A 19325-nucleotide genomic window follows, 5' to 3' on the forward strand; every position below is an offset into this window, starting at 1 on the left:
TTAAGTGATTAACTGGAGAAATCACGGAATGGTAAGCAGGAAGTGCGTGCCAAAGCACAGGGTGGTTGACCCCTCCCATTCTCCTTTGCACTTCCTGACTGGAACACGACGAAACGAAGATCAGCAACGCTGGTTTGGACCTTAAGGGTCTAGTGCCATCATACTTCTTACTTAATTTTTAAAGATGAGTAGGACGATTTGGTGCATTGCTTTAGCCGCTGCTTTCTACGATAAGGCAGGGGCGCAATTAGCTATGGGACAGGTGGGGTAACTACCTCCTCAAGACCCTAGTTTTCTAACAGAGCCTAATTTGCTCCCTCCCCGACCTAAAGTTCAATTTCCGCAAAAAATCTTGTCAAGACTGAGATAAACCTGTATAATTCAGGCATCCAAGAGAAACAAGTCAGTTTTCTTTAGTATATCTTTGCCTTTATGGTATTAAATGGCTGTTTATATGGTACTATTTCACTGTCATTTTAACTTTACTTGGGAAAATTAGCTCCAACTTATTCTCGTCCCCCCAGGATTTTAAAGAAATTACGCCACTGCGATAAAGGCAGGTATATTTGAGAAAAACCGGGTTGATACTTCTGGATGTCTTTAAAAGTACGTCTCCACAGTTTATCTGTAGAATAGCGATGCATCTTGAAAATGTCTCTATTAAAAAAAAATTATTGATTAAATTAGGTGTTTCATTTATTTGTTATATCTGATAAGAATTGGGAAGAGTAGACATCGCATCGCTATACGTTTTTTTTTTTTTTTTTTTTTTTTTTTTTTTTTTTTTTTTTTTTTTTTTGCTTGCCTATATGTATTGTTTTGTTTGTTTGTGTATATGACACTTTTTTGGCTTTAAATACATTTTACATCATCTTATCTTTTGGCTTTTGGAGTATTTAAATTCCCATAGATTGAAACAGTAATCTAATGTTACATTTTAAACTATCGATCTATTTTATTTGTTCTTTCATGTGGTCTTTTTATCATCGTAATTGCACACGTTTCAAAATATAACAAAAATACTTCAAAACATAGATTGTTTCTATCAAGTGCAAATGAAACGCAAGTTGCTTTGAGGGCTCTGAGGGGGGGGGGGGGGATGAAAATATCCTTAAGCTGTTGTCACGGAGTTAATCATGTTCACATTATGAACAAAACGAAATTAAAATATTGAAGAAGGTGTATAATCTTTCTAAAATTACAATGGATTAGGGCTTTTTCAGGCGAAGTAGTATGTGTTTTTTTTTACTTTTTCTGGGAGTTACAGTCCTCGTTGATATATTTGAAGCTCTAAGGACAAATGAGGCGCAATTGAAGTGACCTTTTTTCAGGTAAAATTATGAATTATGTTGGTTTAATAAGATCTAAGCTGCACGCGGTTACTTTTAAAATAAGCTGTTTTCATCTTACAAGAGACAACAACAATTTTGACAGTTGAACATAAAACTATTTCATTAAACCAAAAAAGAAGAAAGCTACCATTTTCGTGTTTTTAGCCAAATGCGACCGCCATTTAACTTAAACACACGTAACGAACGGCAATTTCCAGAACGTATAGGTTTTGGTATTTTAAACCATGGTATTAGCGATTGCAAAAGCAAGCGCTACAGGTTAAATCAGGATATTTTCAGGCTTGAGTGACAAATGTTACCCACGCTTTCTTACGCTGATTTTCATCAAATTACGGCTATCGGCTATATATATATATATATATATATATATATATATATATATATATATATATATATATCTATATATATAAAAATAAGTTGTCTGTCTGTGTGTCTGTCTGTGGATCAGGTGACGTCATGTTTCTGTGTTGACTGACGTCATGAAATTAGTTGTCGTCATTTTTGCTTTGACGGTGACGTCATTCAAGATATTTAAGACATATGTTCACGTAGAAATCTATTAATGTTTAAGTTTACAATGACTGATGAACTTACCATGGCAAAAGCCGATGAAGATGCTCAAAGAGTCTATGCCAAAAAACTTGCTGCTGATAGAGAAAGTCAGAAAAGAAAGCGTGCCGAGGAATCAAAAGAACAGCAAGGAAACAGGCTTGAGGCTGATAGAGAAAGAAAGAACAGAAAGCGTGCCGAGGAATCAAAAGAACAGCAAGGAAACAGGCTTGAGGCTGATAGAGAAAGAAAGAACAGAAAGCGTGCCGAGGAATCAAAAGAACAGCAAGGAAACAGGCTTGAGGCTGATAGAGAAAAAAAGAACAGAAAGCGTGCCGAGGAACTACCAGAGCAACGCGGAAGCAGACTTGCTGCTAAAAGAGAAAGTGAAAAAAGAAGGCGTGCCGAGGAATTACAAGAACAGCAAGAAATCAGGCTTGCTGCTGATAGAGAAATTAAGAAAAGAAAGCGTGCCGAGGAATCACAAGAACAGCAAGAAATCAGGCTTGCTGCTGATAGAGAAAGTAAGAAAAGAAAGCGTGCCGAGGAATCAGAGCAACCTGAAAGTTATCGCCTGGCATTCAGGTACAACCCAGTCGATGATTATAGCTTGAGTAGATGTGATCAAATCGAGACAATGTCTAAAATTTGTCCCTATTGCAAGGCCTTGAAATTCAATGGTGAAACAATGGGAATGTGTTGCGCCTCAGGAAAAGTTAAACTTCCTCTATTGGCTGACCACCAGAGCCATTGAAGACGAATGAATGCTTGCCTGAAAAATTCTAATTTATGGGCACACGTAAAAATATTAAAATTAACTACAAATATGCGTGTCCGATTGCAAAACGATGACTCTGGTCAAACATTTTCAGATCAATTGCTGACAATTGGAAACGGAAAGCTCCCAGTAGACTCAATTTCAGGACGTATACAACTACCTGCTGATTTCTGTAATTTAGTGACGTCCAAAAATGAATTGATTGAAAAAGTATTTCCGAATATTCTAAAAAATTATAAAAATAATAAATGGCTAAGTGAAAGAGCGATTCTCGCACCCAAAAATATAGACGTCCACGAAATCAACAATATTGTTTTGACCAAGATTCGAGACCAGGCAGTCCTTTACAAGTCAGTCGACACAGTTTTGGAACCAAATGAAGCGGTTAATTATCCATCTGAATTTTTAAATTCCATAGATCTTTCAGGGTTTCCACCACACGTGCTACAACTAAAAATAGGCGTACCAATAATACTTTTAAGAAATATAAACCCACCAAAGCTTTGCAATGGCACTCGACTTGCCGTAAAAAAAAACAATGGAAAACCTAATAGAGGCCACAATCTTGACAGGGCCTTTTGAGGGTGAGGCTGTTCTTATTCCTCGCATTCCCATGATTCCAACGGATCTGCCTTTTCAATTTAAAAGATTGCAATTCCCAATTCGATTAGCATTTGCAATAACCATTAACAAATCTCAAGGTCAATCATTAGAAAAATGTGGTATAGATCTTAATACTGATTGTTTTTCCCATGGACAATTGTACGTTGCATGTTCGAGGGTCGGTAAACCTGACAATCTATTTATATGCAGCGACAATTGGACAGCGAAGAATGTTGTATATTCGCAAGTTTTACGCAATTAATTTGTATTGTATCTATCTATCTATCTATCTATATAAAAACGAGTTGTGTGTATGCATGTTTGTTTGTTTGTAAAAAGAGCGTTTGCATATGATGTCATTATTAGTACATACGGCTTTGTATATGCAGAGACAATGGGAAAGCCAAGAATGTTGTATATTCGCAATTTTTACGTAGTTTAACTCCTGCAGACGAAATGAATGCTTGCCTAAAAAATTCTAATTTATGGGCACACGTAAAAATATTAAAATTAACTACAAATATGCGTGTCCGATTGCAAAACGATGACTCTGGTCAAACAGTAGACTCAATTTCAGGACGTATACAACTACCTGCTGATTTCTGTAATTTAGTGACGTCCAAAAATGAATTGATTGAAAAAGTATTTCCGAATATTCTAAAAAATTATAAAAATAATAAATGGCTAAGTGAAAGAGCGATTCTCGCACCCAAAAATATAGACGTCCACGAAATCAACAATATTGTTTTGACCAAGATTCGAGACCAGGCAGTCCTTTACAAGTCAGTCGACACAGTTTTGGAACCAAATGAAGCGGTTAATTATCCATCTGAATTTTTAAATTCCATAGATCCTTCAGGGTTTCCACCACACGTGCTACAACTAAAAATAGGCGTACCAATAATGCTTTTAAGAAATATCAACCCACAAAAGCTTTGCAATGGCACGCGACTTGCCGTAAAAAAAAACAATGGAAAACCTAATAGAGGCCACAATCTTATATATCTATATATATAAAAATAAGTTGTCTGTCTGTCTGTCTGTGGATCAGGTGACGTCATGTTTCTGTGTTGACTGACGTCATGAAATTAGTTGTCGTCATTTTTGCTTTTACGGTGACGTCATTAACGGTATTTGAATGCAAAACCGCGCAGTTAGATGAAAATCCACCTGGACAGCGAGAGTCAAAACATATCAAAACTGAAAATGATAGCGATGATGATTGGGTTTGGGATTTTGACTTGGATAAGGTCATCAATGCCTACCAGAATTAAGTTAAAAAAACAAAGGTTCGTCGATATGTACTTCATAGTGACGCTGAAAAATAAAGAAGAAAAAGAAAACTGAAAAAGAAAAAAGGTAAAAAACTAAAAAAAAACTAAAAAGAAAAAACACTCAAAGAGAAATTACAGACCGGGACACAAATGACGACCGAGACAGAGGGAATATAAGTGACGACCGGGAACCTCAAAGAGAAATTACAGACTGGGACACCCGGACACAAATCACGACCGGGACACAGGGAATATAAATGACGACCGGGACACAGGGACACAACTACAACGGGGACGCCGGGGGCACAGGCGGGATATATAAATGACGACCGGGACACAGGGATTGTTCGAATGGAAATTACAGACCGGGACACCGGGACACAAATGACGACCGGGACACCGGGACACAGGGAATATAAATGACGACCGGGACACTCAAAGAGAAATTACAAACTGGGACACCGGGACACAAATGACGACCGGAACACAGGGAATATAAATGACGACCGGGACACAGGGACACATCATTAGAATAATGAGGTATAGATCTGAATACGGATTGTTTTTCCCATGGACAATTATATGTTGCATGTTCAAGAGTCAGTAAACCTGACAATCTATTTATATGCACAGACAATGGGACAGCGAAGAATGTTGTATATTCGCATGTTTTACGTAGTTAAAAACATATATTTATATCTATCTCTATTCACAGGTGGGACACAGGGACACAACTACAATGGCGCGTAACGACTTACGCGCGCGGGGGGGCTTGGGGGGGCGCGAAGCAGCCCACCAACTAGGTGTTGGGGTGGCGCGAAGCGCCACCCCAACAGCTAGTATATATATAAATATATATATATTTATATATATACATATATATACATATATATATATATATTTATATATATATATATATATATATATATATATATATATATATATATATATATATATATATATATATATATATATATATATATATATATATATATATATATATATATATATATATATATATATATATATAGCCCCCTCGAAAATACCTTATAGTGAAATTATCGCGAATACAGAAGGGGCACTTCATGACTCTCGTGCGGAGGTTGGAAGGATTTCTGAGGTTAGAGCACATTTTGTTGGTCTATCTGGTCTGTCTGTTGAACGAAAAGCTGTTTTTACTTGGGCGACTTTGCCTGAAAAAAAAACATCACAAAGTTGGGACTTAGTTTGATGGGCTTTTGTTAAACTTCCTTTTATGCTACTAATTAGCCCGAAATAATGTTTGCTTACTCACACCTTTAGTCTTATCAGTTTATCAATTTCTTTTGTATAATTGGCAAGATTCAAATTTTCAATGCTCTTTACATAAACCAGTTTAAAGTGTGACGGTGTTTTGATAGAAGGAAACATATCATGCTTGCCAATTGGATACCACGTTGTAGTTGTTTGGTTGGATATAAGTATGTTTTTCTTGAGGCTCGTTCACAATAAGATTTTAAAAACGCCGAAACTCAACTTCAATACCGAAACCGAGATGTACTAACTGTAGATTCAGAATCTAGTCTCCACTTTTAATTTTGAAACCAGCCGATATTGTAATTTTCTGTAGCATTTTACGTAACTTGGAATGTGCTAGCCGATTAGATTTTCCTCTAAATATTCTGATCGGGTACCCCTGGCAAACATTAACCCAGTCGAACTGTGTGTTTGGTTTGTGGCACAAATTTACGGAATTGTTGGGGACGGGAGCAAAATGTCTTTTTCCGAGATCTAAAGGGAGAGACTTTTGTCGTTTTTCAATGTTTCAGTGAATACACCCATAAAAAGTATGCTTCAAAGAAAATACCCAAAAGAGGTAATTTTCAAAATTAAGAATTGGAGGTTCAAAATAGTCTTTGAGGCACTCTGGATTCAGTGTTTCCACTTTTACGGATTTATTGCATATCTATGGAATCTTAGTCCCTTCTTGAGAAAATAAAATTACACACTTCTAAGGAAATAAATTCTAAGGAAACTACGGAATACAAAAAAAAAGACTACGAGAAATCCTTGATAAATCTTCAAATCTAAGTCAAAAGTATGTTAAAAAAAAAAAGTCCATTCTGCATGCTTTTCAAGCGAGGCTAAAATCAGTACTGATGAGGTAAATTGGTGCGTAAATCTGTGCTGAATGAAAATAAGAAAGAGTTCTATTTAATATTAAATAAAAAAAACATGTTTTTCTTAACTCAAAGTAAGGAATGATATTAAATCTTAAAACAAACAAAAATTACTCTGTATATGAAAGGGGCTGTTCCCTCCTTAACGCCCCGCTCTTTACGCTGAAGTTTGACTCTTTCTTTCAACTCCACTTTTTAAAACAGTAAAAGACTTGAAACTTCTACAGTATGGTTCTCTGATACGCTGAATCTGATGACGTGATTTTCGTTAAGATTCGATGACTTTTAGGGGGGGGGCTCCCCTATTTTCTAAAATAAGGCAAATTTTCTCAGGCTCGTAACTTTTGATAGGTAAGACCAAACTTGATGAAACCTATATATCTAAAATCAGCATTAAAATGCAATTCTTTTTATGTAACTATTGGTATCAAAATTCCGATTTTTAGAGTTTTGGTTACTATTGAGCCGGGTCGCTCCTTACTAAAGTTTGTTACCACGAACTGTTTGATAATTTCATTTTAGCTATGCTGCTATAAAGAGCGACTTAAAAAATCTTAGAGAATACCATAATACTCGTAGTTGCGAGAGAAAATGTAAGTTATTCTAGAGAAGTCAATTATAAACACGGGAGAAAATGGCTGTTATTTTTATTAAAAGATTCTGTATTTCAACAGATAAAGCTACGAGAAAATAGAAATTATCTAAATTCAAATTTCCTGCTGAAACTGTGATTGTTTCCCTCACTTGCATCTGCTCGGATTTGAGAGAGTGTGTCAGCTCCTCGTGTCTGGCCCTTAGCATAAGAAGTTTTTTTCCCTTTTGCACCCTTTGGTGTTTTTTTTTTATTTGATCTTGTGAATTGAGCTAGACTGTAATTTTTGTTTCAGAAATACGCTTCATATGGATTGAAATCCTTTCTGTATTCTATATTTAATTTATTTGGACCAGTCGCGCACCGTGACAATTTAGAAATAAAACTAACGCCAGCAATCAGCTTCAAGAATGATTTCAAAAACAATATTGATATGCATTGCTTTGAGGGAGGGAGACTGGGCTTATACTGTGCAGAATTGAAATGGTCAATAGTGTACGTTCTTTATATTTCTGGATATAGGGTTTTGTCTACCTTGAGTTTATTTTTTCAACCTTTGGCATATAATTTTTAATTACATCTCAGGGAAATGGATTAAATATAACCCATGAGATTAACGCAAGGCTACGTGACCGATAAATATTTCGTCAAGTTTTCAGATTGCGCCGAGTTTTCCCTTATGGAACAATTTCGGTCAGAAATTCGGTACATTTTCTGTCAAGGCTTTGATAATGCAAGTCAGCAGAGGAACATGCTGCAATTTATTCCTTAGTCTTTTTGCAGCCGGTGGTCATAGTTTTTCCGCTAATGCCACTGCCATAAAACCTCCGAATTTGTCCACTGTATCTGAAGAGTAGTTTATAGATTTTCTTGTGAAAACCTTAGTGCTTTTATGGATTTCTTATTGGGTTGAAGTCAAAACACTATCTAAAAATGAATATGAAGAGGGCACAGAGGCTTCTTTGTGTGAATGGTACGAACCAGTAGAAGACTAGATGCATGCAGAATAATTTTGGAACCGTGAGGATGGACATAATTCATAGAAGTCACAAAACAAACGCTAAAAAAAAAGGAAAATGTGACATCTCGTTAACAAGTGTGCAAGGGCACAATGCCCGAGCTGCCCACAATAGCAAGCAGAAAGAGATGGTATCAGCTTGTATTTACGAGGGCTGAAGGCCCGAGCCCGTCATTGTTGAAGCCTTGGGCAATTGGAGGGCATTTTGCTAGATAAAGAAAGTGGGGGGATAAAATGAAAATCTTGGTCTAGTGCTAGTTATATACATATAATCAAGTGTGTTCCGTGTATATTTGCATTAGAAAAAAGTTTAACCGTTTAAGCTTGGAATTTGAAAGTTTCAGGAGAATCTTAGAATTAAGGGAAGGGCACTGAAATACCAGTTCGCTAAAAAAAAAAACAAGGAAACTTAACTTAGAATGGCGTCATGATTGCATTATCTTAGGACTACCTTTTAGGACTCAGGCCTAAAGCCTGAGCAGCCTTTCGAAAGGAGTGGCATATATGCTGTATATACATAAAAGGTATCATCCCTATTTTGAACTGTTTTACTTTCGTTATATATATATATATATATATATATATATATATATATATATATATATATATATATATATATATATATATATATATATATATATATATATATATATATATATATATATATATATATATATATATATATATATATATATATATATATATATATATATATATATATATATATATATATATATATATATATATATATATATACTTCGAAGACCACACTGCCTTTCCATGACGAAAGTAAAACAGTTCAAAATAGGGATGATACCTTTTTATTGACAGTGAATAGATATAAAATTATTTAACTGGATATTTCGAACACATATACAGTGTTCATCATCAGCAGTAAGCAGTAAGAGTTTTACTGTAAGAGTTTACAGTGAATAGATATAAAATTATTTAACTGGATATTTCGAACACATATACAGTGTTCATCATCAGCAGTAAGCAGTAAGAGTTTTACTGCTGATAATGAACACTGTATATGTGTTCGAAATATCCAGTTAAATAATTTTATATCTATTCACTGTCAATAAAAAGGTATCATCCCTATTTTGAACTGTTTTACTTTCGTTATATATATATATATATATATATATATATATATATATATATATATATATATATATATATATATATATATCTATATATATATATATAAATAAGTTGTCTGTGTGTGTGTCTGTCGAGTGACGTCATGTTTGTGTGTCGACTGACGTCATGTTTTCGACTGACGAAATTACAGACCGGGACATCGGGACACAAATGACGACTGGGACACCGGCGCACACAGGGAATATAAATGACGACACTCAAAGAGAAAGCGACCGGGACACAAGGAATGTTCGATTAGCAATCACCATCAACAAAGCACCGGGACACAAATGACAACCGGGACACAGGGAGTATAAATGACGACCAGGGCATAAGTAAAAAAAAACTAAAAAAAACTAAAAAAAGGTAAAAACTACAAAAAACTAAAAAGAAAAAAACTAAAAACTAATAAAAAAACTAAAAAAACTAAAAAAGCTCAAAAACTAAAAAAGAAAAAAAAGAAAAAAGGAAAAAAATGAAAAATAAAGGAGAAAAACAAAAATAAAAAAACGAAGGTATATACAGACCGGGACACCGGGATACAAATGACGACCGGGACACAGGGAATATAAATGACGACCGGGACACAGGGACACAACTACAACGGGGACGCCGGGGGGCACAGGGGGATATATAAATGACGACGGAACACAGGGAATGTTGGATTAGCAATCACCATCAACAAAGCTCAAGGGCAATCATTAGAATCATGAGGTATAACTAAAAAAACTAAAAAAAAGGTAAAAAACTAAAAACTAAAAAAAAAGACCAATTCAATAACGAATGTATATACAGACCGGGACACCGAGACACAAATGACGACCGGGACACCGGGACACAAATGACGACCGGGACACCGGGACACAAGGAATATAAATGACGCCCGGGACACTCCTAGAGAAATCACAGACTGGGATACCGGGACATAAATGACGACCGGGACACAGGGAATATAAATGACGACCGGGACACAGGGACACAACTACAAAGGGGACACTGGGGGGCACAGGGGGATATATAAATGACGACGGCGACACAGGGAATGGTCGATTAGCAATCACCATCAACAAAGCTCAAGGGCAATCATTAGAATCATGAGGTATAGATCTGAATACGGATTGTTTTCCCATGGACCACTATATGTTGCATGTTCAAGAGTCGGTAAACCTGATTATCTATTTATATGGACAGACAATGGGACAGCAAAAAATGTTGTATATTCGCAAGTTTTACGTAGTTAAAAACATATATATATATATATATATATATATATATATATATATATATATATATATATATATATATATATATATATATATATATATATATATATATATATATATATATATATATATATATATATATAGGTGTGTTGTGTGTCTTGTACTACAATCGATGCTTTTTTTTTGTTCAAAATCAGTGAGGAGAAGCGTAATGCACAGGCTATGGTTCACTGACCCATATACAAATGCACTTAACCAGCCTTGGAAGTTATGGTAGTGATTATTTCAACACGTTTTGAGCAGATTTGACGTAGAATGTAGGCGAATTCAACATACGTCATTGCCTGCGCACAAGAATAGCGTGAGTTTGGAGCTTTGGGAGAACTCCCATTTGTTCACCAAACCCTTCGAAACGTAAACTGGGAGGGAATAGAGAGCCTATTTTCCCTTCTAAACGCCTAGATGCTCATGCACTTCCCCATAGTTATCTTAAAAATTGTTTATCTTAGGAGGGAGGGTGCTTCATTGACTTGTCTGCACCCGACAATGGTGAGATATTCCCCTAATTAGGGAAAAAAAAATCCAACTTCCGACCCAGCCTCCAGTTCCTCTTAACCTTCAAAAATTTGATTGCTATCAATAAAGTTTTCTGATGGAAGTAAAAAGCGAAAGTTTAAACCTAAAAGGAACAAAATTTATTATGTTTTGTTCCGGCTTATATTCCTGAAACGTTTAAATATTAGAGTCAAAATTTAGCATAAAGAGCATGGGGTTTGGAGGACAGCAGTCCCCGTTATATTGTTATATAGAGGATTATATATAGTACACCTAAAAGAAAGTTCGAATCTTAAAGGAACAAAAGTTATTACCATGGTTCGGGCTTATATTTCTGAAACGACGAAATAATAGGGTTAAACTTCACTGTAAAGAACAAGGGTTTGGAGGGCGGCAACAACCCCTCATATAGTTATATAGAGGATTAGTTATAGAAAGCATAGAACTAAAGGTGGGAGGCAACCCCAATTGGGTGCCATATGATATCTTTACCATTCCATTATCAAAACGAATTTGTAAAAAAACAACACGTAGATTTAGTTAACTTCCAAATTTGCACTCCTATTCCACTAATGTGAGATTAAGCATTTGAGTACCAGCCCCTGAATATGTAGAATGTTTTTTTAGTTTGAAGTTTCACTTTTTACTTCCATCAGAAATATCTGGTTTTTTGTTATTTTTTGCTAGCTTTCTCAATTTTTTAATTCACTTAAGTTTGCACTTTTACTTTTCACTGGGACCGTTTCTTTTTCTTTTTTTCATTTAATATGTATGACAAAATAAGTTTGCTTGACCGAGACAACGATGTAAAAAAAAAGGTCTTCGTGGGCTTCTGCTAAAATCCTGGATTAAACTTAGGCATTTTCACTAGGCCATTTTTTTTTCAAAACGCGTTCTAAGTTTTCAGTCGCTGAGGGGACTGGGAGGAGAATGTTCAAGAGAAAGATTTTAAAATATTATGCTATGGGTTTTCGAAAATGGAGACTTCAATGGTATACTGTTTATGCTTCCCAGGCTTCTTTTCCCCCTGAAAATGATACAGTACGTCTCATTTTTGGTGCCATATAATACTTTTACTATTCCGTTATCAAGACGAATTTGTAAAAAAAACACACGTAGATGTAGTTAGTTTTCAAATAAGAGTTAACTTTCAAATTTGCACTCCTACTCCACTAATATGATAATGAAGCATTTGAGTGCCAAAAAAGAAAAGAAGGATGTTCCCCTCTTTTTCAAAAACTGCTGAAAATTTTCTCAGGCTTTAAACTTGTGATGTGTGATATTAAAACTAATGCAATTAATATATTTGGAATCAGCATAAAAATTAAATCCTTCTGATGCATTTATTGTTATCAAAATTCTATTTTTTAGAGTTTCGGTTATTATTGAGCCAAGTTGCTCCTTGCGTACAATTCGTTACCAAAAACTATTTGATTATTTTATTTACCTTCCTTCAAAGTTGACCAGCTTGCAGACCGATTCCATAAGCGTTGCAACTTACCGCTTAATAACTTATGCAGTTTAAGCATTTTGTTTACATAGTTGAAATATCTTTCTTGTGCGTTTTCTGTAAGTGCTATCATTTTCTTTTTTATAGCCCTCGTAAGTGCATTCAGGTTCTGCACAAGGGGCTCAAATACATTATTATTACTATTCTTTTTTTTGTAAAATCCTTGTCAACAAATTTTGTGACGTGTAACACAAGAAGATTTGACTAAATATAATATTTCAGAACATTCAATTTATTATTCAGTCGTAAACTACTTAGAAGCTTTATGTTACTCTTTTCAAGCGTTTTTATTAGTACCAGAAAGGTTACGTGAGATCAAAAAGAGGATCCTGTCTAGGTTTTTGTAGTACATTTATGACGCCAAATTCAGTGAGGCATTTTGACGCCCATTCCGCCGTACTCGATCAGCAACTGCTCTATTGTGGATTCAAGTTGAGATGCTCCCAAATCAGTGAGAATGCTATGAATGGTTTAGCTGTCCTACTTGTATGCTAAACACGTAACAAAAGTGATTACTATTCATAATAACATAGTGGCTCATTGAAAATGAAATATTTTAAATAAAGATCCAGTATTTGTGCGTATTTCGAGTAAGTGACTGTGCAGTGTGATACAGCAAAAGCTATTTTAGAAAACATCGGATTTTATTCTCCTACTTGCTCTACAAATTTGTTACAGAACTATCTAGTAAGTATCAAAATTAATAAATAAAAATAATGTCATATAATTGCTCATTAAATAAGTATTCATGGTGTAAGATTCCTTGTAAAACAAAACAAAAATTCAGCAAATTTCTGTTTATAGCTTATGGCTATGTCTTACTCAATTAGGGGAAGCGGTCCTTTAGTGCAATTAAATAATAAAAAAAACAGGTTTTTTCAACTGAAAGTAAGGAGCGACATTAAAACTTAAAACGAACAGAAATTACTCTGTATATGAAAGGGGCTGTTCCTTCCTCAATGCCCCGCTCGTTACGCTAAAGTTTGACCCTTTCTCACGACTCCACTTTTTATAGCAATAAAAAAAATGTCATTTCTAAGAGCTCAAAAAGCGCTTTAATTGGAATTTGTAATAGAAGCGATTATTATATTTGTAAAGAGCATAAAAAAAGACATCAAGTGGTATGTTCAGTTTATTGGTAAGTCAATAATATGAACTGTGATATATTTAGGCTACCGTTTTTCGAAAAATAATATAGAATGTAAAAATATCTAAATTTGTGATATATTTTTTCTTAAGAAGTAGCTATTTCGTTACGTTAACTATCTTACGCTATTACACTAAGTATGATAGTCTTTAAAGTTTGCAAGGAGGAAAGAGGTGGGTGTACGTGCGTAATCGCTTTGCCTCAAGAATGTGCACAGGGAGTGGGCCTTGGGACCTTGGCCTCTCCTGAACTCCTAAATTGGTAAATTTTTCGCAGTTCATATAACTGACTTACCAATAAAGTGAAAATACCACTCGATACCTTTTTTTTATTTTCTTTACGAATATTATAATCACTTCTGCTGCACATTTTTGAGCTTCCGCTTTTTGAGCTCTTAAAAATGACGGATTTTCAATTAAAGTATGAATCACCGGTCGTTTTCGACAAATTAATACTACGTTTTCTTGGTCGTTTTCAACAAAATAATACTACATTTTCTCAGTGCAAAAATTATTTATAATAAGGTTAGTTTAGGTTAGGCTGGGTTAGGTTAGGTCAAAAAGTGCTTAAATTGGAGTTTGCGGTAGAAGCGTTTATTTTATTCGTAAAGAGCATCTTAAAAATCTTATTAATTAAAAATCTTATTAAATCTTATTAGTCTTATTAAGATTATTTATCTTAAAAAAAGTTTGTGATTCCTAGGATGTAAATGAAGATTTGTTTTTTGAGAAGGAATTAGCGACTGTACTAAAAGGATTAAATTTTAATATGGCTCCAGGTGGTCATAGCGTTGTAATAAGTTTCTTACATATGGTGGCTCTGAGGTTAGAAATTAAATAGAAAAAGCAAGTTTTTTTTTAACTGTTAAGTTCCTTTGTTAAGAATATTTAATTTCTTGCAGCCCCTCCCCCGGGGACCGTGGGGATTAAGTTATCCCTAGAGACATAGTTATTAGGTTTTTCGACTATGTTGAACAAAATGGCTATCTCAAAATTTTGATCCGGTGACTTTCGGGAAAAAATGAGTGTGGGAGGAGGCCTAGGTGCCCTCCAATCTTTTGGGTCACTTGAAAAAGGCACTAGAACTTTTAATTTCCGTTAGAGTGTAGCCCTTTCTTGACATTCTAGGACCACTGGGACAATACTATCACCCCTGGGAAAAAGAACAAAAAAACAACAACAAAAAAACCAATAAGGAGCGACATTAAAACTTAAAACGAACAGAAATTATTCCTTATATGAAATTGGTTGTCCCCCCTCAAAACCTCTCTCTTTACGCCAAAGTTTGACTTTTGGTCACTGTTCTACTTTTTAAAACAATAAAAAACTTTATTAAAAAAACTTTATAAAACGTTAACTACCTTACGCTATTACATAATTATGATAGTCTTTAAAGTTTGCAAGGAGGAAAGAGGTGGGTGTACGTGCGAAATTGCTTTGCCTCAGGAATGTGCACAGGGAGTGGGCCTCGGGACCTTGACCTCTCCTGAACTCCTAAATTGGTAAATTTTTCGCAGTTCATATAATTTACTTACCAATAAAGTGAAAATACCACTCGATACCTTTTTTTTATTTTCTTTACGTATACTATAATCGCTTCTACTGCAGATTTTTGAGCTTGCGCTTTTTGAGCTCTTTAAAATGACGAATTTTCAATTAAAGTATGAATCACCGGTCTTTTCGACAAATTAATACTACGTTTTCTCAGCGCCATTTTCTTGGTCGTTTTCAACAAAATAATACCACATTTTCTCAGTGCAAAAATTGTTTATAATAAGGTTAGTTTATGCTAGGTTCGGTTAGGTCAAAAAGTGCTTATACTTAGGTTAAGTGCAAAAAGTGCAAACTTAGTACATGAACTTGGCTCAAATACTGTGATATTCGATTCATTTTTTTTACATTTATTGCACTAATTTCGATTTGTGAATGAGGAGAGAAAAAACAGTTCAGAAACATTGTGTAAAGAAGGAATAGAAAGAACTGACATTATCCTTTTGATTATTTGTCAAAAGATATAAATGGTTGGGTTTCCGTTGTCGTAGATTTCAACATGTTCCTGAATTAAGTGAAATAATTAGGATTGGTGGTAGAAGCGATTATTATATTCGTAAAGAATATAAAAAAAAGGCATCGAGTGGTATGTTCACTTTATTGGTTAAGTCAATTATATGAACTGCGAAAAATTTACCCCTAAATTTTCTTGTATTTCTAATTCGAATATCACATAAGAGTTGCTTCTTTATTGGCCCCCTTTGCTGATTTTTTTTACTATTGGCTTACCCCCCTGAAAATAATTCTTGCATTCGTTCCTGGCTTTCCGAGTCGTTTTTTTACTGTTAATTCATTCCTGGGAAATCATGAAAATCAAGCTTCCACTCATTTATATAATTTCTTAAAACTCTATTCAGAACTCAATATATAAAAGACAAAAGAGATAAAAACACAAAGCTTCACATTTAACTCTAGTCAGTTCTGAATTACCCTACATCTACACATTGAGGAAATACGCTGCCACTTTCTCAAAGATTTTGGTACTTTTGTCTTATAGCCACCACACTCAAGATCTTGTGTCGCGAACATGAGACAGTAACCGGTTTTCATTGTCTTTATACCAGACAATATTAACTTCGGCTCGGTGGGAAACTACATTATAGCTATATTTTGATTAAATATTTAGTTGGTATTTTGGTTGGGTTAGGTCAGTTTAGGTTAACGTATTTAATATAATGCGGTCTGGGCGGCCCCCTTCCATAATTCTTTGTTGCAGTTTTCATAATTTTGTTGATAAAGTTTTATACTTTTATCATATTCTGTTTTATTTTATTAGCATTTACCAAACTTCACTTTTCGACAGAACTTGATTGTGGTGGCTATAAGAGAGAAGTACCAAGATCTTTTCCGAAGCAAGCGAATTTTCAGCTCAAAAGAGTCAATCTTCATCGTAAACAATGTGAGTTGACGTCTCTTTTTATTTTTACTTCAAAACAAAGTTTTAAGTTTAATTTCTGTTGGTTTTTAATAATCGACTAAATAAAAAAACAATTTTTTTAACTGAAAGTAAGGAGCGACATTAAAACTTAAAACGAACACAAACTAGACCTACGTTGCCTGAGCAACGTGAAGTGTTGCGGCAACCTTTCTCCGGCTTCGCCGAATAAAGTGTTGCGAGAGCAACACTTTGGTTTTATTTCTTTGCTATCGGTTAAACGCTGAAGTTGTCAGCCTATCGAAGCTTTCAAAACGTTATGTTCAAAGAAGAATGCGATCAGTAATCACATGATCAAAGGCTATTCCTCAGCGTTGAAAAAACAGCAATAACAAAAGAATATGGAAAGAAGGGACTAAATCGACTTCGCAGCCAGTTGAACTTTATCCTTTTCAATCGTAGACATAGTGACGGATGAAAACTTGGAACAATATCTTATATAATCTAGTTGGTATTATAAAGCTATCCGTAACTTTTCAGGATTAAATTACCATAGGTGACACTAATTATTATGAAACTACCTCATTGTTTTACGTTATTCTAGGTTACAGTGAGTATGGGTAAGCTACACACATTAGCAAAAGTTACAAACCCCTCTTCACTGAAGATGATTGTAGCCTAACAGACGATTATTACTTACAAGTCCCCTGCATGTCTTACCACTGGAACCAAATTGGTCTTACCATCAAATACATCGGGAATAAATAAAAGGTACACCAACTAGCCAAAGTTGCAAACCCCTTATTGCCGAAGATGATTATTGTCTGACAGCTGACTGTTGCTTACAAGTCCTCTACTTGTCTCACAATTGGTATCGGCCTATTTTGGTTTCAGTGTGTACCCTACTATTGAAGTTGTCAACCCCTTAAAACTTTCAAACTAGTATATCCCATGAAGGAATTTTTGTTGATTTATTTTTGCCGTAGGCCAAATTTTGAACGTCACCCCTTAGAAAGGAGCAAAGGATAAGCTCCAATTTCTTTAGCAATGACAGAACTTTTAAAGTTTAAGAGGTACATCTGATAACATTTCTATACCTCAATCCCAAGTCCGAAAAAACAAATGATAAACCAAGCCGAAATCACGGCAGCTCTTTCGGACCCGTGGGAAAATGCCGTTTTTTTTGCTTCTGTAAATTTTTCTATTTATTACTCAAAGAAGATATATTGGGTGTGGGGCCGGTTAACTGCCGCATATATTTAACACTTATAGATTTTAGTCTATCTTCAATTTGAAAATGGTGCCTGCCTGCTTGCCTGCTAGAACGGAGCTTTCCACTCGAAAGCAGTAAATGGTTTGATGAAACGAAAGCTTGGCTGCACAACTTCAGATACTCCTCTACATAGGCTATATAACTCATAGCTATATATATCATAGGCTATATATAACTATATAACTGCTTCACTTCGCACACCATAGGTTCTGGATCGTGGACAAGCAAAAACCATCCTTTTTGGCCCCAGGCAAGAGTTCTGCGGAGCTTTCCAAAATGTAATGTCATATTCATCAATCCGGCCTGAGGTCCACACTTTCCGTAAATCCGCACATGTTAGACCTTCACCAGTTTCCAGGAATAAGCCGAGATCGGCGGCATCGAAAAAAAAGGGACAAAACCAAAGTGTTGCTCTCGCAACACAATTGCTCCGTGTATGAAAGGGGCCGTTCCCTCCTCAATGTCCCGCTCTTTACGCTAAAGTTCTAAAGTCTCTCAATTCTACTTTATAAAACTGTAAATAACTTTAGCGTAAAGAGCGGGACGCTGAGGAGGGAACAGCCCCTTTTATACACGGAGTAATTTCTGTTCGTTTTAAGTTTTAATGTCGCTCCTTACTTTCAGTTAAAAAAACTAGTTTTTTTATTTAATTTCTGAACGTTTTTGAATTAATGCATATTTGATTTCGGCTCACCGCACATAAATTATTAAAATGAAATTTGCATATTAATTCTTTTTTTGGCTAAATGGCTTTCTCTTAGTTTTGATCAGATGATTTTGAGAAATAAGGGGTGGGGAAGGAGGCCTAGTTGCCCTCCAATTTTTCGGTTACTTAAAAAGGCAGCTAGAACTTTTAATTTTTAATAAACGTTTTTATTCGTCAAAAATATACGTAACTTAAGAATTAACTTACGTAACAAACTTTTATATTCTTATATTTTTATTATGTGTATGAGGGGGTTTGTCCCCTCGTTAATACCACGCTCTTTACTCTAAATCTTAAGTTTTGTCCCAATTCTTTAAGAATGGCCCCTGAATCAGAAAGGCCGTAGAATAAATAGTTGAAATTACCAAAAATACTTTAGCATAAAGAGCGAGGTATTTAGCAGGAGAAGAACCCCTCATATGCGTAATAATCTCTGTTCGAAGTTTTAATACTACTCCTTACTTTCAATTCAAAAAACCTTATGTTTATTTTTTCAATTTTTTTTTATAGTAATGCCA

At 35.0% G+C, this 19325-nt stretch overlaps 1 protein-coding gene across 1 annotated transcript in view; it reads left to right on the plus strand.

Annotated features, from left to right (window-relative positions):
* The first annotated feature begins 5926 nt into the window (after positions 1–5926).
* The window catches only part of LOC136029185 (inositol-trisphosphate 3-kinase B-like), an 89947-nt gene continuing 76548 nt past the window's right edge, over positions 5927–19325 (plus strand). The window contains exons 1-2 of the mRNA XM_065707310.1: positions 5927–6016; positions 16730–16852. The gene's annotated coding sequence lies outside the window, so the exon portion shown is untranslated. The remainder of the gene's footprint in view (positions 6017–16729; positions 16853–19325) is intronic.

Source organism: Artemia franciscana, chromosome 7, assembly GCF_032884065.1.
Source record: "Artemia franciscana chromosome 7, ASM3288406v1, whole genome shotgun sequence".
Lineage (NCBI taxonomy): Eukaryota > Metazoa > Arthropoda > Branchiopoda > Anostraca > Artemiidae > Artemia > Artemia franciscana.